Source organism: Chiloscyllium punctatum, chromosome 3, assembly GCF_047496795.1.
Source record: "Chiloscyllium punctatum isolate Juve2018m chromosome 3, sChiPun1.3, whole genome shotgun sequence".
Taxonomy (NCBI): Eukaryota; Metazoa; Chordata; class Chondrichthyes; order Orectolobiformes; family Hemiscylliidae; genus Chiloscyllium; species Chiloscyllium punctatum.
This window is the reverse complement of record NC_092741.1, coordinates 69,641,163-69,666,429: the sequence shown is the minus strand read 5'-3', so window position 1 is coordinate 69,666,429 and position 25,267 is coordinate 69,641,163. Positions and strand designations below refer to the sequence as shown.

The following is a 25,267-nucleotide window of genomic DNA, read 5'->3' as shown; positions in this document are numbered from 1 at the left end:
CACAGCTTCCAAACTCATTGTCCGGGAACCCCGCACTGCCCAGTTCTACCTCCTTCCCAAGATCCACAAGCCTGACCACCCTGGCTGACCCATTGTCTCAGCATGCTCCTGCCTCACTGAACACATTTCTACCTACCTCGACACTGTCCTATCCTCTAGTCCAGGAACTCCCGACATACGTTCAAGACACCACCCATGCCCTCCACCTCCTCCAAGACTTCCGTTTCCCCGGCCCCCAATGCCTCATCTTCACCATGGTTAGCCAATCCCTCTACACCTCCATCCGCCATTACCAGGGCCTCCAAGCCCTCCGTTTCTTCCTCTCCCGACATCCCCAATAGTACCCTTCCACCGACACTCTCATTCGTTTGGCCGAACTGGTCCTCACCCTTAACAGTTTCTCCTTTGAATCCTCCCACTTCCTCCAGACCAAAGGGGTAGCCATGGGCACCCATATGGGCCTCAGCTATGCCTATCTCTTTGTTGGCTACGTAGAACAGTCCATCTTCCGTAATTACACCGGCACCACTCCCCACCTCTTCCTCCGTTATATTGATGACTGCATTGGCGCCACCTTGTGCTTCCGCGAGGAGGTTGAGCAATTCATCATTTTCACCAACACATTCCACCCTGACCTTAAATTCACCTGGACCATCTCTGACACCTCCCTCTCCTTCCTGGACCTCTCCATCCCCATTAATGACGACTGACTTGACACCGACATTTTTTACAAACCCACTGACTCCCACAGCTACCTAGATTACACCTCTTCTCACCCTACCTCCTGCAAAAATGCCATCCCATATTCCCAATTCCTCCGCCTCCGCTGTATCTGCTCCCAGGAGGACCAGTTCCACTACAGAACACACCAGATGGCCTCCTTCTTTAGAGACCACAATTTTCCTTCCCACGTGGTTAAAGATGCCCCCCAACACATCTCGTCCACATCCCGCACCTCCACCCTTAGACTCCACCCCTCCAACCGTAACAAGGACAGAACCCCCCTGGTGCTCACCTTCCACCCTACCAACCTTCGCATAAACCAAATCATCCGCCAACATTTCTGCCACCTCCAAACGGACCCCACCACCAGGGATATATTTCCCTCCCCACCCCTTTCCGCCTTCCGCAAAGACCATTCCCTCTGAGACTACCTGGTCAGGTCCACAACCCCCAACAACCCACCCTCCCATCCTGGCACCTTCCCCTGCCACTGCAGGAATTGTAAAACCTGCACCCACACCTCCTCCCTCACCTCTATCCAAGGCCCTAAAGAAGCCTTCCACATCCATCAAAGTTTTACTTGCACATCCACCAATATCATTTATTGTATCTGTTACTCCCGATGCGGTCTCCTCTACATTGGGGAGACTGGACATCTTCAAGCAGAGCTCTTTAGGGAACATCTCTGGGACACCCGCACCAATCAACCACATTGCCCTGTGGCCCTAACGTTTCAACTCCCCCTCCCACTTTGCCGAGGACATGGAGATCCTGGGCCTCCTTCACCGGCGCTCCCTCACCACCCCCCCCCCCACCGACATCTGAAGAAAGAACGCCTCATCTTCCACCTTGGAACACTTCAACCCCCAGGGCATCAATATGGACTTCATCAGTTTCCTCATTTCTCCTTCCCCCACCTCACCCCAGTTCCAAACTTCCAGCTCAGCACCGTCACCATGACCTGTCCTACCGGCCTATCTTGTTTTCCACCTATCCACTCCACCCTCCTCTCTGACCTATCACCTTCATCCCCTCCCCCACTCACCTATTGTACTCTATGCTACTTTCTCCCCACCCCCACCATCCTCTCATTTATCTCTCCACCCTTCAGGCTCTCTGCCTGTATTCCTGATGAAGAGCTTTTATCCGAAACGTCGATTTTCCTGCTCCTCGGATGCTGCCTGAACTGCTGTGCTTTTCCAGCACCACTCTACTCCAGAATCTTGAGAGAACAGTCCAACTTCTGCATTCTATCCTCATAGCTAAGGTTTCTCACACCTGGAACCTTTCTAGTTAATAACTTCCATACGGTCTTTCCTATAATCTGGTGTGCATAAATGTACACAGTACTCAAACTAGTGTCTAGCAAATGTTTTCTACAAGTTCAACATCACCTCCTTGCTCTTACACTCTATGTCCCCATTAATAAATCCAAGAGTATTGTTTATTTATTGAAATCAAAAAAAGCTGGTGATCACAGTGGGTAAGGCAGCATCCATGGAGAGAGAGAGAGCAAGCTAATGTTTCAAGTCTCGACGACTCTTTGTCAGAGCTGACATGACGTGTGGAGGGAGCAACATTTATGCGATGGTCGGGGAGGAGATGGAGTGCTGGGATAGAAAGGGTGCTGATAGCCTTTATTGTTTTCTCTACCTTCAATGATTTGGGCGCATATACACTCCTGCATCCTCTTTAGAATTGCATCCCGATGTTATATTGTCTTACTATGTTCTTCTGGCCAAAGTACATTTTCTCAGCAATAAACCTTAACTGTCACCTATCTGGCCACACCTTCAATTTGTCAATGTCCTTTTGGAGTTCCACATTAGAATCCTATAATGTGGAAATAGGCCCTTATGCCCAACAAGTCCACACCAATCCTCCAAAGAGTATCCCACCCAAACCCATTCCACGACCATATTACTCTACATTTACCCGTGACACATACACCTAACCTACACATCCCTGAACACTATGGGCAATTTAGTGTGGCCAATTCACCAAACCTGCACATCAATTGGACTGTGGGAGAGAACTGGAGCACCTGAAGGAAACCCACACAGACATGGAGAGAATGTACAAACTTCACACAAACAGTCACCCAAGGCTGGAATTGAACCCGGGTCCCTGGTGCTGTGAGACAGCAGTGCTAACCACTGAGCTACCATGCTTCCCTCCTTGCAGTTTATAATTCTTCCAAGTTTAGTCTCATCTGCAAACTTGAAAATTGTCCCCGCACACCAAGAACCAGCTTATTTATAATTATCAGGTAAAGCAAGGGTCCTCTGGGGATCTTCACTACTTGTCTTTACTTGCATTGTGGCCATACTTGTGTGTAGCTTGCACACTGGAACCATCAGCCATGTCCATAATGGATTTGCCCTGTTGTTCATTTTTATGCCATGGTAGCTCAAATGGTGATGGACAGTGGACTGCCACAGACTGCTGGTGCTGTGACTGCTGCCAGGCTCAAGATCATTGTGCCTTTGAGTTACCATTTTTGCAGCAAACTGAATGAGGATATGGGTGGCCATAAAGGCAGACAGACTAACAGGAACCTTTTAAAATAATAATGGTGAGTGTCATACCAGCTGCTGCATATTCAGCCATGCCTGATTAAAAGAAGACTTTAACTGGTTAACTAAGCGGTGTGGCATCAATTCAAAGTTATATGCTGATTGTTGTCATTATCTGTTTGCTTTTCCTGAGCAATGGTGGATACATGCTAAAAGTATCACCAGAATGGTGTCTGGTAAAATCTGTATAATAGTGATTGTATGGGTCCAATATGGGTGCCATTTGGAACATTCTTTGGGGCCATCTTTTAGGCAGGACTAATTTGCATCTATTGTTTCAAAGGGACAGCACTAATGAATTCCTGGCATGTTTAGTTCTCAGGAGAAAGTGAGGACTGCAGATGCTGGAGATCAGATCCAGCAACACATTTTTAAGCTATGTTTAGTTCCCAACACAGTCCAAAGCAATTTAATCTGGAGACAGAATTGAGGATATAGCCCTACCTCATCACAGTTTAGCCTTTAACTAAATGAAGATCAGAATAGTATATTTATACTTGATGTTGCCAAATGCATCCTTTAAGACTTCTCTGCAGAGAGGCACAGGAAGATGTGTTGCAGACTTCAGAGCGTTTGCCTGCACATATCTTCCACTGACACTGATGAAAATTCATGGTCAGAATCTTCAAGCTATAAGACCAATGTTTGCCTATTTCATGACCATTTATCTTGCTGTAAGGTAATGTCAATGCCATGAGTTTGGAATGTAAGCCTCTATGTTTTAGTAATAATTCCATACGAAAGTAGCTTGGAAGTGATGCCACATTACACAGTTCCTTTACTTTAAAACCCATGAGAGAACATTTGCTGTGTATTTGTTACTTAATAACACTGTGTATTATTCTTTGTTCTAATAAAAATGGCATATATTGATGGTTGATATCAATCATAGAGATCTTTTTTATATCAAGTAAAACTAATTTACAATGAAAATTGAGATAATGTTTTTGTTTCTTACAAAAACATTTCATGATTTTTCTTCTCTTCAAATATAAACCATTAAGGTAGAATTCTATGTATACCAAGTTACCATTCTTCATACCTAAGATTGAATGAGGAGTTCTGATGGCTAGTGGATTGTGCAGAGGATGAAGGAAATCTAGCCTAGTCGAATCCTGTTTACAAACAGCATTTATACACATGCACACTTTCTGATGACAATTGTGAAACAACAATCAGATAGGAACTCTGATCTCTCTTTCACTTGCCAAAAAACATTGAGGCCAGGTGGCACCCATATTCCCATTGTGATGCAGAGTAGCTAATGTGACACAAAAGCTAAGCACTGAATGTTATCCTACTGGTATAACTATGGCCCACTTGTAAGTAATTTCTCTTTGATTTCAGTTGCCAAAATCTGACAATGGTGAAACATGTATGCATGGAGCCAATTAAGTCAATTAGGGAACCATCAGTTCAGATGGCTCCACTTGTGATCACAGAGGGACAATTATTCAACTTGGATGGTACCTGCTGTCTCATTTGTCTTGCTTTTAGCATAAACGCTACCTGATCTTCTAATGATGAATAATAACCTTGGCACTGGTTGCTACAATAAGACAGAGAAATATAAGTTGTCTTGAACTTCAGAATGTATTGTCAAACTGAACAAGTCTCCATAGTCCTGTTTGAATTTGTAATGCTGACTCTGTTTAAATTATGTTGACCCGAGTTCAATTAATTTAATTTACTTTTCTTACTAATTAAGTGAGATCATAGCCTGGAAATTACTGTAACAAAACTATGACAATATTTAGCACTTTTGTATTAAATTCTTGTCTCTGCTGTTTTAATGAAGCTATTCATTCATTCATTTTAAATTGCTTGCAGTAATTTCCAGACTTACAGGTCTCAACCCAACTTTGCTTTTGTTTGTTCTATTCCTTTTCTTGACAAAAACAAAGGGGTGGTTTATTTTTTGTTCTCCAAGGTGAGGTAAGTTGTACAGGGACCTTTTTTTTAGATTCCTACAGCATGGAAATGGGCCCTTCAGCCCAAGTCCACACCAACCCTCCGAAGAGCAACCCACCCAGACCCATTCCCCTACATTTATCCCTGACTAATGCACCTCACACTACAGGCAACTTAGCATGGCTAATTCACCTAACTTGCACATCTTTGGACTGTGGGAGGAAACCAGAGCACCCAGAAGAAACCCACTCAGACACAGGGAGAATGTGCAAGCTCCACACATATAGTTGCCCACGGCAGGAATTGAACCTGGGTCCCTGGCGCTGTGAGGCAGCAGTGCTAACCACTGAGCCAATGTGCCACCCCTAATTGAGCTTTGCTTTCTTTGTCACCCACCTTAAAAAGTACTTATTGATTTCTTTTTAATATCCCTTGATGGGATGTGCAAACGCTGAATAGATGAGCGTTTATTGCCAATCCATATTGCTCTTGAGTTAAGTGGCTCCTCTCCATAGTTTGAACTTTGTACATCATTTTGATATTGGTATATTATTCTCATTCAATTCATGATACATTTGGCTTGGCTAAGCATGCGATACCAACATCACAACTGCAAGGCCAGGACAGAGGATGTGTATACTGCTACAGGTGGCTGGTCATCTGAACTTGCACAATTGGCAAACTGATTGCAATATAAATAAATATGAAGGAATTTGCTTAGCAGAAACAATAAGGGGGGCACTTACTGCTTGGATAATGAGAGCCTAATTTGAGATTACTGGGCTATCTTAAATTGTAAAATTTGTGGATTCCTTGAGTTCTTGTGATTGGTGCTTCTCTGCTTTGTTTTATTTCTTGTGTGGGGGTCTAAGACGTTGAGGAGGAAACAAGGAAAGAGTGAAAGTGAGCAGGCAATTCAGGTTCGGCTGTTCTGGATTCATTCTCCTTCTCTGCTCAGTCCAAAGCTGTTTTCATGAAATGCAGTGCACTCCTGAATTCCCAAATCTGCATCGTTTGCTTTTCAAGTTGCTAATCTGCAAGTGACTTTCATCCCAAGATGTGAAGTTTCAAAAGAGAAATAAAAGTAAGAGAAAGTTTTGCCTGACTGAGCTTCAGTGCGTTTTGATAAAATTTTAATGTTGACTCTGACTATCTTAGTTGATCTCACATTGCAGTTTCGTGAACTTTGTTTAGTCTGGTCAAGTGGCAATTGTGGCCATCTGAAATCTCTCTTTTTCCCCTTTTTTATAAAGCCCTTTAGTCTGGGAAAGGCTCAGGTATTAAAATGAGACGATGCAAGTTAAAAGTTGATAGTTCAGATTTTACCACTCTTGGGACAAACTGAACAGATAGATGCGAGTTTTTGTTCAGTTTTTCATCTAAATGAGGCATCTCTGATTAATCCTGAACTCCGTTGACTAGACTGTAGGCCCAAGTCTTGGAGTGAAACTTAAAATCACAAGTGTATGATATGGAGACAAAATGTCTACCACTGAGCCAAACTTTCTGCTTGCTTGGATGGATTCTCTATTAGACCACTCGAAGAACTTTACAGCAGTCAATCTAATCACCTCAATATCTGCTTCTCCGACATCATGTAATGTATTTCAGCAACACAGCAAGTGTACTTTGACAATTCCTCCGAGCTTAAGAGATTGAACAAGATCAGAAATATCTTATTACTATCACTTCCAAGTTCTCCAAGTCACACACCACCATGATTTGGACATTACCAATCCCTGCTCATAACTGGGAAAATAAATCTCAGAATCCTTGACCTGATTACCTTGTGAGATCCCAATGAGAGGACTGATTTGTTTCAAAAAGAGTTGCCGCCAACTCAAGGAGACTCCAGGCTAATTTTACTCCAAGAAAGATACTTGTGTTTAGTTTGGATGAGGGGGTTTCCCTTTCTTTTCTCTATTTTTACCCCCAACTTTATACCCCTTTGTGGAAAGGGTAAAAACCTGAGCACAGTTGATGCACAACTGCATTTGCCATTCCTCACTATATCTTACTCCAACAAATGGACCCAGGACCAATGTGGCAGAAAAAATAATCTCAGAGATGGGAAAAGAGTTCTGGTTTTTGTAATTGTGCCAGAGATTTTGTTAGACAAATTATAGTTGTAAATATAAATCAAGGAAGAGGCACATGAACTCACCTGAAATCCTGTAATAATAGCATATACTGCAGATGCTGAAAATCTGATCTTAGAAAATTAAAACAGCTGGAGAAACTCTGCAGCTCTGATCAAAACAGAGTTAATGTTTTGACAGTGATATGCAAAGGAGTCATATCATTCTTGAAAGTTTAACACTATCTCTCTCTCTCCACAGATGCTGCTAGGCCTGCTGAGTTTCTCCAGTAATTCCTGTTTTTATGCCTGAAATTCCATAATGGATAAGCTCAATTTATTGATATCTTGCTACCGGATTGGAGCAACATTGATCTTGGGTTACTATATAGCTTTGTCAAAGGAGAATGAGGTTTGACAGAGCTGAATGTAGTTTTGTCTGATTTGGTGATGGAAGGTGAAATAAGTTATATGGCAGATCTACACAAGTCTGCATCTCCCAATATTTAAGAAAAGATATGGAACAGACCCAGAGAATAACAAAAATAGTCAAAATCTTTATCTGTGACAATGGGATCAAGAATGGAGATGAGGAAGTATCTGAACTGATTGCTGACTGCAAGACCATCATGGCAAATATCGGCCAAAGGCTAAAGAGTTGCCAGTTTGAAAATTCAGTTATACGTGAATGAGCCTGGATGTTTATACCTATAAGGAATTACATAATGGTGTAGTGATGACCTTTCTGGGAGCAAGTGAGAACTGCAGATGCTGGGGATCAGAGTTAAAAAGTGTAGTGCTGGAAAAGTAGAGAAGGTTTCAGGCTTCATCATAAGCCTTGATGAAGGGCTTATGCCTGGAATATCGACTCTCCTGCTCCTCAAATACTGCGTGACCTGCTGTGCTTTTCCAGCACCATACTTTTTGACTGATAACCTTTCTGGACAAAATAATCCATCAATTTTGTCTAGTTTGTGCTCCTTGAGATGGAAGAACAGGCTCCAGATTGCTATGTCACTTACTGTCTTGAATTCCTACAAAATTTATGTGAAGTGGTCTATGCCAGCTTTTGCATCCTGGTATGAGGCTAGAATGTGTAATTCTTCAATGTTTACAATTGCCAAGTTTGTGCCATATCACTGTAAATAGCAAATTCATTTCAGCATGAATTTGGCACTGTGTTGTGGATATAGAGATGTTCTCTAGAATAGCACATTCTTTGTTGTGTGGGAATCCCTTTTTTTCATAGCTACTGACAGGTACAATACTGTCATGAGTAAAAATTATAGGTCTAGCCCACTAATCAGTGGTCACTTGAGGCCTATGCTTTTGTATAGACCATCTGTAGAACATTTTAATTTAATTATAAGCTTAACAAAGATACACTTGTCACCTTTCACTGTGCCTGTTCCCTCACTGTGTCTAAAACAAACAGAATATTACACACTATGTGGCAGAATTTGGACTTGATTTAATTTGTAGGAAAACATGGAGGGAGTTACACATTCTTTCTTGTTTAATAAATAGGCATTCTGGTGCTTAATTTATAATATCCTGTTCTCATATGTCATTTGTATCAGCTATTGTTTGGAATATTCTGCTGCATGCAAAAGTGGGCGAAATTACCAAAGCTGTAATTTTACATGTGTGCTTTAGCTTCCTTACATTGATGGCAGCAGTCCAGTAGAATTTAGTCTCCATGACTGAAAATGAATAATATCCTTGTAACACCAATGCATGAATGATATCACCAGGGTGAAGAGGAAATAATATAATCATACGTTCCTACTATTTAATTGTCAGAAGCACAATTGGTCTCCTGTGAAGCGTCTTGGCAAATTGGAGTTTACATTTAACACTGTTGTTCTTGTTTTTGTGCACCTACAAATGGCATGCAAGTAGCCAGTTTAGCAGGCCACAGATCCGAGCCTGCTCTGCACAGGAGTTCAGGCCATTGATAAATTGATCAGGGCCTCTATTTCAGCAGGCAGGAAATTTTGTGAAATAAGCAAAAGCCTGTGCTTATTTCATATCAGAGCAGCCAAAAGTGGTTTCTCTAACAAGCTGCAAGTGGCATTTCTGGGATTTGAATGATGTAAGCAGCTGCTGGAGGGATTTACAAAAATGACCCACAAACTTGGACATTTTTTTAAAGCTTTTTGTAGAATCAGAAGGAGGAGGGATTCCCTTGGTTCCCGCAAAGAATTGCAAGCAGCCGACCTTCCTCTATTTTCAAATGTTCCTCTCTGGCTGCCCAGACTGATCTCTCAACAATTTAACAAAGAAAAATTAATAACAAAAGACTTGAATTAAGTGAGAGAGTTAAGGAAATCTACTGTTGGCAGGAAGAAAAATGTAATAAAGCTTCCGGGGAACATACAGACCAAATAAAGATGTTTTGAAAGATTTTGTCACACTAATTCACTTGAGATTCATTCACGTCTGCCCTAGTTATTGAGGAAGAACAGAGATGGAGTTGGTCAGTACTGATTGGGGCTGATAGTGGTCTGCCTACTCAATCTCTACCTCCCTATGTACACTCGTCTTTGGGTGTTACCAGAGCTCAGCAAAATCCAATGGGGAGGAAAGGAAGTTGACTGGTTTATCTAAACTTATCCAGCAACTAATGGCAGCTGCTGAGGAAGGCAAGTTTAGGAAAACCAGTCAATTGAGTGGGGAGGTAGGGATTGAGTAGGCAGAACACTGGTCTTTTTAAAAAAATGTTCACAAGATATGTGCATCACTGCCTGACATTTACTGCTTCCCCTGAATTGCTCAGAGGGTAAACCCATATTGCTATGGGTCTGGACTCTTGCACGTAGGTTAGCCTCGATAAGGATGGAAATTTTCCTTCCCCAAAAGCTATTGGTGAAGATAGATTTTGTGACAATCAACAATATTAACATCGTCAACATCAGCTAGGCTTTATTCCAGATGTTTATTTCATTATTGAATTAAAATGTCATCATCTGCAATGATGGGATTATAAACTATGTCACCAGAACATGAACCTGGCATTCTAGACTACAAATCCACTGATATTACTGTTACATCACTGCCTCCCCCTCTGATGGCCAATTTCCTGCTCAGAGGAAAAAGGACCATCTGGAGGGTTGATTTCAGGGATGGAAATCCAGCATTAGACCAACTTGAAGCTGTACAGAAAATAAATATCCACCTTTGAAAATCCATTGTGAATGATGCCCCTCTCTCTAGTTTGTCAGTATAGTTGGACAGCGGCCTAGTCAGTCCAACACAGCTACAGAGTTAAATACTTGTGCAAAAACGTTTATATTTGAAAAAGAACTACTTGTGAAATATTACAGGGAACATTGATTGCAGATTTGATGTACTAAAGTCTATTTTTGTATATTTGACACTTTTATATATTCATTTCTTCTTACAGTTGTACAGCCTTTCTTGATGGGACAAATAGTTGCAATAATTTTGAAGAATAATTGCCGATGAGGTTCAGCTCCAAAGGAGCTCCTGACTCTGAAACCTTTGCTTTCCCTTTCCATTTAATTTTGAATAAAAAGTATAATTAAGCTTGCATTTCGTGAGTTGTTCACAATGTATAAAATAGAAGTAAATTTATGAACCAAGTATCAAAATGAACTTTAACAGCATTATCAATTTTCCTCTCAAATCTCTGTGTTCCCCATGGTAGGTTTTGCATTTGTTTAGAAAAGATGATGAAATTGTTACACTGTTAATCATTTACCTGTTCCAGAAAATGTCATGGAGAAGTCTAGAGAGTGACCCAGCTCACCCTTGTTGATAAGTCAGTAACAGTTATAGAGATTACCAATTGGGAAAATTCAGTATGTACAGGAGAAGATCGTAGACTAACTCACAAAAATCATATTGATATTCTGGTTATGCACTGTATGAAGAGTTCTACCAAAATAAACAGTCTTGTTTATCAGTTGAAATTGTCATGAAATAGTTGCAGCTAGGAGCAAATATTTAATACTGCAATCTGACATAATCAAGCTGGTGCTTCAGATTTTTTATTTCAAAAATATACTTTAGTCATAAAAGAATTTTTTATATACATAAATATTCACTAGAGCAGTTCAATTCTGTACAGTCTTAGTATTTTGAGAACAAACAAATGCTGGAGTTTGACTCTCCCAACAATTCCAAAAAATCCAAGGCATTTTTTACTTACACAAGATACTCTGTTGGAGAATGGTCTGTAAATTGAGTTTTCTTTAGTTTGGTTTTGGACCTTTTTGTTGTGTTACATAACAAGACACAGCATTACCAACAACCAGCAATTAATAATTTTGTATGCCAAAGTCTTAACTTAAAATTGTTTTTTTAACAAATCTGCACATCATTTTAATCAGAGCTTATTTTGTTTGTTTAGTTACTGCATTTTACATTGTAACAAATTAATTCGGTAGTCAAACAGTCACTCAAGGACATTTGAAAGTGCCAGTGATTATCACAAACATTTTAACCACTGAGCACTCTTTTTTCTTTACAATACTCCGTATATCATAGAATCCTTACAATGTGGAATCAGGCCATTTGGGCTAACAAGTCCACATTGACCCTCCGAAGAGTGTCCCACCCAGACCCATTCCCCTACCCAACACTTTACATTTCACTGACCAATGCACCTAGCCTACACGTCCCTGAACACAATGGGCACTTTGGCATGGTCAATTCACCTAACCTGCACATCTTTGGACTGTGGGAGGAAACCTGGAGGAAACCCACACAGACACGAGGAGATTGTGCAAACTCCACACAGACAGTCGCCCAAGGCTGGAATTCAAACCCGTGTCCCTGGCACTGTGAGGCAGCAGTGCTAACCTATCTTCAAGTAAATATTGGTAAATTACACTGCTGACTTGCAAAGAGCAACTGCAAAGAGGATACAAATGTTCTAGGTTATCAAAGACATTATTTTTTCAAATAGTGCAAAAGAGTAAGCAGTAAACCTTGCAAAGGGTTAAAATGTGTTTTCCATCCTTAGCAGCAGGAATAGGACCTCATTTGGATTTTGGTTGGTGTAAATTTCTAATTAACCCAAGCCGCCAACAGCAGGTGGTAGAGGGAACCAACTGCCTCAATTACTCTGTTCACACATGACTTTCCTGTGTTGCTAACATTTTCAAGCAATTTGATTACGTCTGCTGAGATACCATTGTCTGTGTATTGATTAAGTTGTTTTTCTTTTGTCGGGATGGTGGGGAAGGAGATCGCAAACACTGAGCAATAGGGAGCATGATACAATAAAAAGCAAAATGTTTAAAGATCAGTGAGATGGTACGTATCATTGCAGAGAAGCTTATCTCTGCATATACAGCTCCCTGGTGGATCTCCCATGATAAACATTAATGGAACAATTAGCTGTGAGTGACAATGAATCTGGACACAAAGGCAAAAAAAAATGGCTCAACAGAGCCAGATTTGATAGTGCCAGAGTCATTGAAGACTACTAGCTACTTTCTTCTCTTTCGCACCATTCAATTGCTGTCATAAAACTCCCCCTCCCCACCACCTCTCCCTGCAACCGAACACAATATGTTAGCCTTGTTGGATAGATAGGCCGAACAAACCCAACATCACAAAGAAAGCACCATCATGCAGCACTTCTCTTTGTATCATTGAAATTACAAGTCATTTAATTAGTCTGTCATCTTTATTGCAATGTCAGACAGCAGGGGATAAGACCAACTCTTGGTAATGGACTGGGGTGGGAGTTTTGCTGGGGGCAAGGGAAGGTTATTGGTTTAAATGACACTGTCACAGATGGCAGTGAAAGAGAAATGGTTTACTTTGATTTGGAGAGGGGAAGAAAGAACAGCTTGTAATCATAGGGAATCATTGGAATGAATTTTAACAACACGGGAATCGTTTTGCATTTAATGCTGTAATGGTACAACTTCTGGGAATAAATGTTTTTGTTAGTTTGCAGAATTTTCTACTTGTGCTATCATGAGGCTTATTTATTTGTGATTTTAAAAAATTAGTATTATTTATGCCAATGCATTTAATGTAGCTGTGATTTCTGTGGTCTATATGAATGTGTCTTGATGCTCCTCCTCCCCTACTTCCCGACTGTGTAGCTTATTAGGAATCCCAGCTTCAAATGGTTAATGACTGCTTTAAAGGCAGGGTAACAATGAGGCATAAATATAAACAGCCTTTATTCAGCCTTTGTCAGCATAGAAACAATGCCTTACACTTATGCAAGTAAATTATATTGCAAACATAATTTGGAAAGGGATTTGCTCCAGAATGTGTATATAAAATCTGCAAATATGTATAGAATTAAGAATGATACAGCACAGAAGGAGACCATTTGTCCCATCATGTCTGTGCTAATATTACTATCTAATTAATTCCACTCCCTGCCTTTTCCCATAATTCTTGCCTGTCAAGTACTCAAGTGTTCATTTTTGCATGTCATTTGTGAATCTGCTTCCACCACCCTTTCTGCCAGTGTATTCCAGAGGACAGCAACTTGCTGCTCAAAAAGAATCCCTCATGTTGCTCGCGGTTCTTTGAAATCCTCGGTCTCTGGTTACTGGCCTTTTGCTACTGGAATAGTTTCTCTTTCTCTACTGTATCAAAACCATGCACAATTTTTGTCATTTTCTTAAATCTGCCCTTAATCCTTTCTACACCAATCAGAAATCTCAGCTTCTTCACATTATCAAATACATGGTTCCTGGCATCGTACGAGTAAATCTCCACTGTATCTTATCCAATTAAGTGTTCACTGTTCGTGGAAATAATAATGTATTAATACATGGATTTTTTTTCTATACCTTCATGGGATGTGGGTAACCCTGGCTGGGCCCACATTTATTACCTGTCCCTAGTTGCCCTTGAAAAGGTAGATGTGAGCTTACATCTTGAACTGCTGCAGTCCATGTGCTGTATGCAATGCCCTTTGGGAGGGAATTCCAGGATTTTGACCCAGCGACAGCGAAAGAACAATGATATATTTCTGAGTCTTATGCTGAATGACTTGGAGGGGAACTTGCAAGTGGTGAGGCTCCCATTCCTTGGCCTTGTTCTTTTAGCTGGCAGTGGTCATGGGTTTGGAAATTTTTACAAATCAGTCATTGGCTTAAATGCCTATGGCCACCTTTACACCTTAACTTTAATGTGAACAGCCCAAACTTCCATGGTGCAGAATTCTTCTCATTCCTTATGGGCCATAGCATAACTAGCATAACATTTGGTTTAAATTACATGGGATGTTATTGAAGATCCTTTTTGGTCTTAAGAACTGAAGATCCCATTTTCCAACCGAGCCCTGGATATCAAGACAAGTTAGTAAGCGGCAAGAGGCCTATTAACAGGGATTATCACAAATTGTCACCCTCATTATTACTTAATCTACCTTTATTAATATGCAGTCTGCTATTCTACCACCACCAGACAAAACCTAGATACCAGGATTTGCCATTGTGAAAGTCTGAGTGGCATTCCGGCATGCCTTTTGCTCCTCCAGACTTCCATCTTGGGTGTCATTTTTGGACAGTCCAGACAGAGTGCTGCATAATCCCAGCATACTGTGCTCTGAACAATTGGAGTAGACAAAGAGGGAAGATGATGGAAGCTGATTAGCTGGACAGAAGGGAGATGAGGATATTGCAAGGGAACATCTTCCTGCATGACAGAGCACAGCAGTACTGAGGTTTAAAAGCCAAAGGACTTGATTGACACCGTTTCCAGTAGGTGAGGGGTGACTCTATCACTCATTGTTTGTAAAGTTGTTGTTACTAGAAAGACAAGCTGCTTGTTTCTGTTCTGAGAGGCAAATGCATTTCTGTTTGTTTGATTTCTGCTCACTTTTGCTGCTGTTGAATAAAAATGAATGTTTAGATGCATTTGAAGGCTTTCCTGTCTACACTGGGGAAAGAGTCTCAGCAATTTGGGATCTGGCAGAGGATGTGGCAGAGGACAGGTGTGCTGTGTGGCCTGGTTAAAAAAAAATCATTCATGGGATGAGGGAATTGTTGGCTTGGCCAGCATTTATTGCCCATCCCTAATTGTCCAGAGGGCAGTTAAGAGTCAACCACATTGCTGTGCATCTGGAGTTGCATGTCGACCAGACCAGGTAAGGATGGCAGTTTTAGTGAATTGATGGGATTTTCTAACAGTCAACAGTGGTTTCATTGTCATCATTGGATTCCAGATTACAGAATAATTCCAGATTTGTATTGAATTCAAATTCCATTATCTGCCATGGTAGAATTTGAACCTGGGTCCCCAGGACATTACGGGGGTCCCTAGATTGACACACCAGCGATAATATCACTCATCCATCCGGTGTAGGAAAGTGCAATTATATGTGCAAGAAAGTGTCAGACGTACTGCCTCATGTTTGGTTGTGGACACTGCTCAACTACATAAATGGCGAACAGCAATTTCAAAGAGTCAACCTTAACTGCTGCAGTTCAAAGATAATGTCAGCATCAGGAATACTGGGAAACCTCAGCTGTGGCAAACACTTCTGCCTATCGTGACTGGGAGAATCGGGCTAGTTTTGAATGAAGGAAATGTGGTACCTAGGCAAATTTGGGACAATAACATGAGAAAACTCGTACGGCTTTGCAGAGAGAAACCCTTTGTGAAGCTTGACAAAAATGGCACTTGGCCAATATCTGGTAAAATTCAGCCCACAGGCTGTGAATTCCTTCTTCAGTGATAAGATTCAACCACCTGCACTGACCCCAACAACGTCTACAGGATCAAGTCTCTATTGCCTCTTTAAAATAATCAAGACGTGTCTGCAAAAGTCTCTTTTTTTTAAATTTGCTCGTAAGATATGTGATTTTTGGCTTGGGAAACATTTATTGCTCACTCTGAGTTGGCCCTGAGAATATGGGGGCATGCTGCCTTCTTGACTCATTGCAGACCTTGGGGTGTAGGTACATCACTGTGCTCTTATGAGAGGTTTTCAAGAGTTTAACCCAGCGACAATGAGGAACTGTGATATAGTTCCAAGTCAGGATGCTGTATGAGGGAACTTTAAAGTGGTGATGTTGCCGTACATATGCTGCCCTTATCCTTTTAGGTGGTAGAGATTGTAGATTTGAAAAGTGCTATCAAAGAAACCTGGATGATCGTGCCATGTATTTTGTAGATAGTTCCCAATGCTGTCACTGCATCGGTGGTGGAGGGAGTGATTGGTGAAGATGGTAGATGGAGTGCCAATGAAGCCAGCTGGTTTGTCCTGAATAGTGTTGAGCTTTTGAGTGTTGCTGGAGCTGCACTGATCCAGGCAAGTGAAGAATATTCTTGCAAATGCCATTAAATTGTGGAAATTGTGGAAATAGGACAATGCTCGCTGCAGAATTGCTCACTTCTGACCTGCCCTTATAGTTCAGTCCAGTGATCCAATTCAGTTTCTAGTAAATAGGAATCCCTTGGCTGTTGACAGTGGTCAATTCACTCAAGGTAATGCAATTTAATGTCCAGGTGAGATGGTTATATTCTCTCTTGTTCAAACTGGCCATGACTGCCACTTATTAGCCTAAGCCTGAATATTACCCAGTTCTTACTGGGTAATACTGGTTATTTCAGGATCTACGGTATTGTAAATGGTGCTGAACATTGTGCAATCATTAGCAAAAAATCATTCTGATCTCATGTTGGAAGAAAGGTTATTTGTGAAGCAGCTAAGGATGTTTGGGACCACGACACCATACTGAGCAACTCTTGCAGAGATGTCCTGCAACTGAGATGATTAGCCTCCAACAATCAGAGCCATCTTCATTTTTGTCAGCTTTAATTCCAACCAGCAGAGAGTGTTCCCCTTGTTTGTAATTGATTCCAGTTTTGCTAGAGCTTTGTGATGCCACACTGTCAAATGCTGCCTTCACGTCAAATGCAATCACTTTCATTTGCCATCTGGATTTCAGCTCTTTTGTTCCACAAGGACTGTGCAATGGTCCATTTGACCAGTACTGTCATGGATAGATGTATCTGCAGCAGGTCGATTGGTGAGGACAAGATCAAGCAGGTTTCTTGTTCTTGTTTCTTCACTTACCACTTGATATAGACACAGTCTAGCAGTTATATCCTTTAGGACTCAGGCAGACCAGTCAGTACTGTTGTGAATAAGTCACTGTAGGTGGTGAACATGAAAGCTCCCCAATCCGGGTATATCCTATGTCCTTGACATTCTCAATGCATCTTTCAGTTGGTGTTCTACATGGAAGAGTACTGATTAATCATTTTTCTGGGGGGAGGCAGGGGATGGTAGGTGGTAACTCGGAGATTTCCTTTCCCATGTTGCTATGAGACTTCATGGAGTCTAGAGTCAATATTGATTGCTCCAAGTTCAATTCCCTTATGACAATATGCTACTACACCAATACCATTATCAGATCTCTCCAAATGATAGGACAAGACATACTAGAGTCATCTAGCTTACTCTCACACCATGGATGTTTGCTGACCCTCTGTGATCTCCAATGTTTGTTGTTTTCACTCCATGAATCATAATGATAGTTCTGGGACATTGCCTGATCGGTGTATTTCCATGGGAATGACTATCAATCCCAAAAAGAGTAATTTATCCTTCCTGTCTATTTCCTGTTATATAATGAGTCATTTTCCCATGCTGACATGTTATTCCTCTACACCATGTGTGTTTATTTGTCTAGTGACCTTTGTTGTGGCATCTTATCAAATGCCTTTTTGAAATCCATGTACATCACCACTAATGTTACCCTTTATCCATATTGTTTAATACATCCTCAAAGAACTCAAAGTTACGAGTTCTTAACTCGTAACTCGTAATTAGTTTTGCACAAGTCCTTTTTTACAAAACCAATTGACTCTGCCTGATCCCATTATGATTTTCAAGCCATCCTGTTAAAAATTCCTTAATAGTAGATTGTAACAGTTTCCCTGGAACAGATGTTAAGTTAAATGGTCTATTGTTTTCTGCTTTCTATCTTTCCCTTTTTTGAAACTTATCATTTTTCTATCTACTTGGACACTCGGGAATCTAAGGAATTTTGGAAGATTGTAACCAATGTACATACTTTCATTGCAGTCAGTGAAAATATGTACATATGTATCCTTATGTTCTTTTAGGACATAAGGAGAAAAGCCATGTGGTTCTAGAGAACTGTCTGGTTTTAGATATCGTAGGTCTTCAAGTAATTTCTGTCCCGGTGATGGTAATTGTTTTAGGTTCATCCCTTGCTTTTGTCTCTTGATTTTCTACAATGTTTGGAAAATGTTCTTCCTTTTCTACAATGAAGATTGTACAAAATACCCATTCAACACTTTTGCTATTTCCTTATTTTCCATTATTCATTCCCAGACTCTCTCAGTAGAGCACCAACACTCACTTTTCTTTACCTTTTTGAATACTTGTAGAAATTCTTACCACCTGTTACAATGTAGCCAGCTTTTGTTCATACTCAGATTCATGGGGGTAATCTTGTGGAATAGAAGGAGGGGTTAACATCCCTTTTCTCATGCAACAAGAACCTCATCTCAAAGTAACCAAACAGATCTTTGATTATTTGCACACTTGGATTTTCATTCTCATAACTTTATCCTGTCACTTCATAATTCTCTTCCTTTCAATCTTAGCAATGGCTTCTTAACATTTGATATGCTGTTTGAGCCTTTATAAGAATTTCCAAAGCTGTTCAGTTGTAGCACTTTTCCTTAATTCCTTTGAACCTTCAGATTTTATGTCCATGCAATCTTCTGTTCCAATTAGTGGTATTCTCTCTTTACCAACACAAATCTGAATATTAATAATTAGAAAATAATAAACAACAAAGAGGTAAGTGCCCAATTATCATGATTCTGGCAATGTTCATTGAAGGATATATGTTGATCTCTTACCTCTTTCACTCTTCTTGAGTCAGGTGTGGGAACTTTGGTGTCTGCTTAAGAGAATTGGAGGGACTATGGTTTAATTCTTATCTGAAGACAATAACTAGACAATGCAACACTCCATTCCGTACTGCATCACAGTGTCAATCTTGATTATCATTTTGAGACCTGGAATGGAAGTTGATCATTATTTTTCAGTGAGAGAACTTAAGGAGCAATGTTTAAGAGACTGTAAACTCTTATAATATTTTTACTGGCATAGTACTAGATGTGATGGCACGTTATGTGATCTGATCCCTAGTTTATCTCCTGTAGGAGCAAGATATCAGTATTATCTAACAGATGGAGAAAAATGAGATAATATTGATTTTGTGTGATAGTGTTAATTGGGAGATAGTGAATAGGTAGCCAGTATATATTGCTCCCAATTGTATTTCCAGTGAAGTTGGGCTGCTGATTCACTAAAAATATTTTACATTTACATATCATTAAGTTGAATTACATGAGTTTACTGCACAGAAGCAAACAATTCATTCCCACTGCTCTGTGCTAGTGTCCATCTTCCCTAACCTTCTATTTTAACTGAACCCATCAACAAAACTTTCTATTCTTTTCTACATTGTGTATGATAACACAAGTCAAAATTAGTCCCTTACATCTGTTACCCAGACTTAACATTCAATCATTGCCTTAGACAGTTCATTTCATATGGTTCAGATGGCAGCAGTAATAGTGTTGTCTTCTTTCTTAACTATTGATTATTGAATTAAGGAGTTAACAACAGCAAAGCGATAATGCTCTTACTCAGCTTCCATGTTGTTGTGTCTTTCTGTGTTCCTGTTGCTGGCTGTAAGTGCGGAGAGATGTGACGCTGTCACTCAAGCGAAGGAAGAATTAAACAATCCTGGCAGCAAAACACGTTGTGAAGAGGGAAGCTAGCAGTGTTTATAAAGAGATCGCTAGCGTAAAGCATAAAAATGTTCCCATAATGAAGATTGATGGTGGTGCCTCTCCTTTAGCCTAGTGCAGATCGGCACTATTCTAGAGCTAAACTACATTCTGCTCAAAGAACAATGCTGCATTGATCTTTATTGTGATAATTGTTTGTAAATTGTGTTCAAAATTGTTTTATAAATACTGCTGACCATCCCCCTTTTTGTTTGCTAATGGTGCTCTGTGTGAGATGCTGCCATTGGTGAGTCATTTCAAGCTTTTGCCACATTAAATGACTCTCTTCACCCACTCTGAGATACTTCATGCATACGTGCATATACACATTTGCAAATATGATATCTCACAAGTTTTAATGTAACTTATAAAGGTACTAAGATGGCTTGAAATCACAATAGATAGATTTTGGAAGATAAACATTTATCTCAGAATTTTATTCTATTCACTTAACCTCAAAATAGCCTCTTATTATTGAGTCTCGCTATGCAAGCCATGATGGCAAAGTCATATTTATTGCCTACTCTTTGTTGCTCCAAGAGCATTAAGAGTCAACTATTCAAAGTGCAGTTGAAGTCGTATATAAACCAAACTGGCTTAGGTTGGCAAAAAGCCCCTCCCTGAAGGAAGCAAGGAATGCACCTAATATGAATCCTTATTTTTCTGTGCTTTTTAAATTAATAAGCATTGAATACTGACGTAATTTCTCCTTAGCTGATAGACAAACATAATTAAGTTTTACTTACTCTAAAATAGTATTGTAGTCATGAATAGGCATCAGACTTGTAGTATTCATTTAAAACAGTTATAAGATGGTGCATAGGATGTTAGGCACCTGCTGGAGCAGACACTGTATCAGTTCTGTCAAATCCTTGTTCTGACACTGTAGCATAACTGTGAAGTAGCATGCAATTAGTGACTGACAGCGCAAAGTATGCAGATGGTGCATGTTAACTATTTCTGCACCATAACCCTATTCAAAGTTTTCTACTTTAACAATACAGGACCACAACACTGAACCCTTGTCCAGGCTTAAATCTCTTGGTGTTAGCGAACTATGTTTAATTATCCTTGGTGGTCCTTTACTTGCATTCGGACAAGCAGCAGGGACAACACTCCATACCCTGAAACATAGCAAACTAGGTTTTTAAACGTGATTCTATTGCAGCATTTCTAAGTGAAGTAAAATATGTGCATTACCATGACACAAAGAGTGGAATAGATAGTGTATGGTGACCTGTGTATCCACTCGATGTTTTAGCCAGCAGAAGCCAGAATTCTGAAACAAAACTGGAAAATGTTGGCAATACTCAGCAGGTCAGTCAACAAATCATCAGGCAACAGATATTAACTATTCTATGAATTTCCAACATTTTGATTTAACAGTGCAGTTATCTTATGGAAATACAACTTGATGGCAGCCCTGACCTTGGGGATAACAATGTAAGCAGGTGATATTCCTGCTTTTAGAGGAGAGGAGATCTGCCTGAAGAATGGATCTATGCTTGTGCCTCAAGCTTAGTGGCACCAGAATTGCAATTTAAACCATTTTCTACTCTTTTGAGTCCAATGAGCAGGTTGTGCATTCAGCTCAGTCAGATATACTATAGATGTACTTTTCCCATTATGTGATTTACATGGATTGCACCCTGCCATTGGCAGATGTTTAACAACTTGGGAAAACAAGGCATGGTTTGCGACTTTCAAACAACTTTGCACAAGCAGTGTAGTTTGTTACAGCTGATGTTTTGGAATCCACCCTTGAATGTATTAGGGACAAATTTTACAGCACATTATCTAAGCACTTGATCAACACACAGCTCTATAATGCGACATACAAAGTATGTCATTAATAATATCTGACTCCTTTATAATGTCTGTTTGTGATTCCCATTGATACAGAATCCCTAATTTAAAAAAAAACTTCCCTAACACATTAGCCTGACTCTCTCAGGCAGGATTAAATGGGGGCTGTATAGCATTTGGGTATGAGTGAAATGCTTCCTGGATGACGTTAACCTATATTTTCATTTGCACTGCGGTTTTAATTGTTCAAGCAATCAATAACATGTCTCATCTGTGTAGGGGATTCCATGAACCAAGTACAGATCCAGTTCAGTGAATACTCTAACATATTTTAAAATAACGTGCAGTAACACCCTTAAGAAGTATTTTACTGAACATTATTTACTACAAGTTATGCATAGCATTCATAGAATTTTACATTTGAGGCCAAACTGATACCTTTTCCTGTTGGATTTAAAGAAATAATGAGGAACAGATGGCCTGTAGTCACATCCCAGAAACTGTGTCCCTCAATTAAACAGGGGACTCCTTCACATTAGCATCAGATTTAACTGAAAAATAATGTGCTGCCTGGTGCCAATTGAATTGCATATAATGTCGATATTTATTTTTATTTGAGCTAAGAACATTTCAGAAATATCTTTTTTATGGTGATCTGCAAGTTGGGAACAGACAGATCAGTTTTCCATAATTTTCAGTTTGTACTTGATATAAAGAGAATGGTTTTTGTCTCCTTGACTTTGAAGTAGCACCCAGTTTGAATGGTATTTTATGGTCAAAAGCAAAGAAATTTGTGGGGCTAAATAGTGTAGTGGATTTCCACACCATCCTTTAAGCCATAGGTTTGAATGAAATGTAACTTCACAAAACGTAAGTCTTTGTCTGAGAGTCACGGAAATTGACCCTTCGATGCAACTGATCCATATTGATCATGTTTTCAAAACTGAGCAAGTTCCACCTGCCTGTATTTGGCCCATGTCCCTCTAAACCTTTCCAATTCATGTACCAGTTAACATATTATTTAAATGTTGTAATTCTACTCACCTCTACCACATCCTCCAGTAGTTCATTCCATACATGCACCTGTGTGAAAAAAGCTGCCCCTCAGGTCCCTTTTAAAAATCTTTCCCCGCTCACCTTAAACCTATGCCCTCTAGTTTTGTGATAGCAAAAAGGCCTATCACATGCAATGTATTTGGGCATTATGTGGTGAAGATCACAGATCAAAATTACCCAGAATCAGAACATAATATAAATGTTATTCATTCATATTAACTCTTGTAGCAGTTTTGATTGAGTGAAAGAGGTCAGAGAGGAACATCCAGAGTATTTCTTTCCCTTATTGGCCCTGAGTTATTGTTTCCCTTTGGGTTTTTGTGCCTTTCTCAGTAGATTACATGGTTGTGAGTAGTTTGTGATGAGGGTGTAGTAAATGGGTCTAGTTGTAAGATATAGGTTGGATTTCTGGACCAGCTGGTCTTTTCCTGCCCACCATTTTCACATGCTGACATGTCAGGAAAGCTTAAGACCACTGTAATATGAATAAGTTCACACAGTCAGGGGTCATTTTGTTGCTATGTAATGGTGTAAACTGGATACTATTGATTTGGTTGCCTGTTATGCATTTTTCCCAATGTTCATTTTCACTGATGTCAATAAAATGATATTGTCCATTACACTACAAACCAAAGTCAATCAGTGCTTCTCTTATCAAGAAGAGCAGGCAAAACCTTCCCTGCCTTTGCTGGTGATTCAGTGTTGGTACTGGCATTAGCTGTCAAGTATAATCCAAATATTTGGAGTCACAAATCATTCAGTCATACAGCACCTTCAGTTCTAACCAGTCCATGCCAAACAGAATCCAAACTAAGTTAGTCCCACCTGCCTGCTCCTGGCCCATATCCCTCCAAACCTCTCCTATTCATATGTTTATCTGAGTGTCTTTTAAATGTTGTCATTGTACATGCATCCAATGCTTCCTCAGGACCTTTATTCCACACGTGAGCAACCCACTGTTTAAAAAAAATGCCCCTTGTGTGCTTTTCTAAATCTCTCTCCTCTCACCCAAAAAATATGCTGCCTAATCTTAAAGTTGCCTGTTCCAGGGAAAAGACACCTACCATTAACCTTAACCATACCCCTTATGATTTTATAAATCTCTATAAAGTCATCTCTCAACCTCCTATGCTCCAGTGAAAAAAGTTCCAGCCTATCCAGCCATTATTTATTAGTCAAACATCCCATACCCGACAATATCCAGGTAAATCTCTTCTCTATTGCTTTTGTCTAAATAAAGAAATATTAAGAGGACAATGAAAAAGTTAGGTTTATCAGTGATTATAATAATACAATGTAGTTTCAGGTAGCTCTCATATTGTCATAGCTTCTATGTTTGATGATTTGCAGTTGCTGTGTTGAAGTGTTCTTGTACAGGCAGTATCAGCACCTTTACATTTGCAAATGAAAATCAGAGCTGCATAAATACTAGTGCACAATTTATTCCAACTTCCTGTCACTACTTTGATCATGAATGCTGCAGCACACTATAGTAAGAATATTTACAAGGGTGAGGGAATGTTCAAATTTGGAGCCAAACCAGGAAGTACAGATATTGTTGTGGAGCTGAGTAGCCATTCAGTTAGCTTTTGAGAAATTGATAGTCCAATTCATCAGTTCAATATTTGCAATTTTGAGACTAATTCCAATCAGAACATTTCTGTTGGATAATGCTCTCCAAGCCAACAAACACATCAATAGTTGACACAGGAAGCAGAATTTGGAAGGTGTGTATGTGGTTGGAACTTTGTTGGCAGAGTACTGTTTTTGCTTCCCTGGCTCAATATTTTTAAATGATTTATTACTGAATGATGATATGACTTATAATCATGGGATTGTGGGCCCAATCCAACAGATTTATCCTTATCTGTTAGCCAAAATAAATGTCACAAATTAATTTGAGCAAGAGTGGAGGGATGTTGTACAAAGATTGTACAAAAGGACTGTCACGAGTGCTATCTTTGGAAACTGCTGGGGGTTGACATTGAAAACGCAGTTCAACATCACTTCCTGCTAGCCGGTACTAATGAGGTTTTCTTTCTTTCTCAGCTTTATTCTCATTCTCCTTTCCCTTTCTCTATCACTTTATACTTTTTAGTTTTGAGGTATAAGATCACGTACCAATAGTAATCAACACCAAAAGCCATTTCTCTGATTTTGGAGTGGTTTTGAATAAGCCAATAATCACAGAATTGTCCGGTGCAGAAGGAAGCCACTTGACCCATCATGTCAGTATTGGTTCTTCAAAAAAGCTTCATTGCTTCGTGACAATCTCCTGCCTTTACTCCATTCCCTTGCACACTATTTCTAAACAATTAATCGTTTAATA

The 25,267-nt window shown here is 40.0% G+C and overlaps 1 long non-coding RNA gene across 1 annotated transcript in view; it reads right to left on the bottom strand.

Annotated features, from left to right (window-relative positions):
• The window catches only part of LOC140454875 (uncharacterized), a 64,315-nt gene extending 45,070 nt beyond the window's left edge, over positions 1-19,245 (bottom strand). The window contains exon 1 of the long non-coding RNA XR_011952745.1: positions 19,138-19,245. This is a non-coding gene — a long non-coding RNA (uncharacterized lncRNA). The remainder of the gene's footprint in view (positions 1-19,137) is intronic.
• Between the last annotated feature and the right edge of the window lie 6,022 nt (positions 19,246-25,267).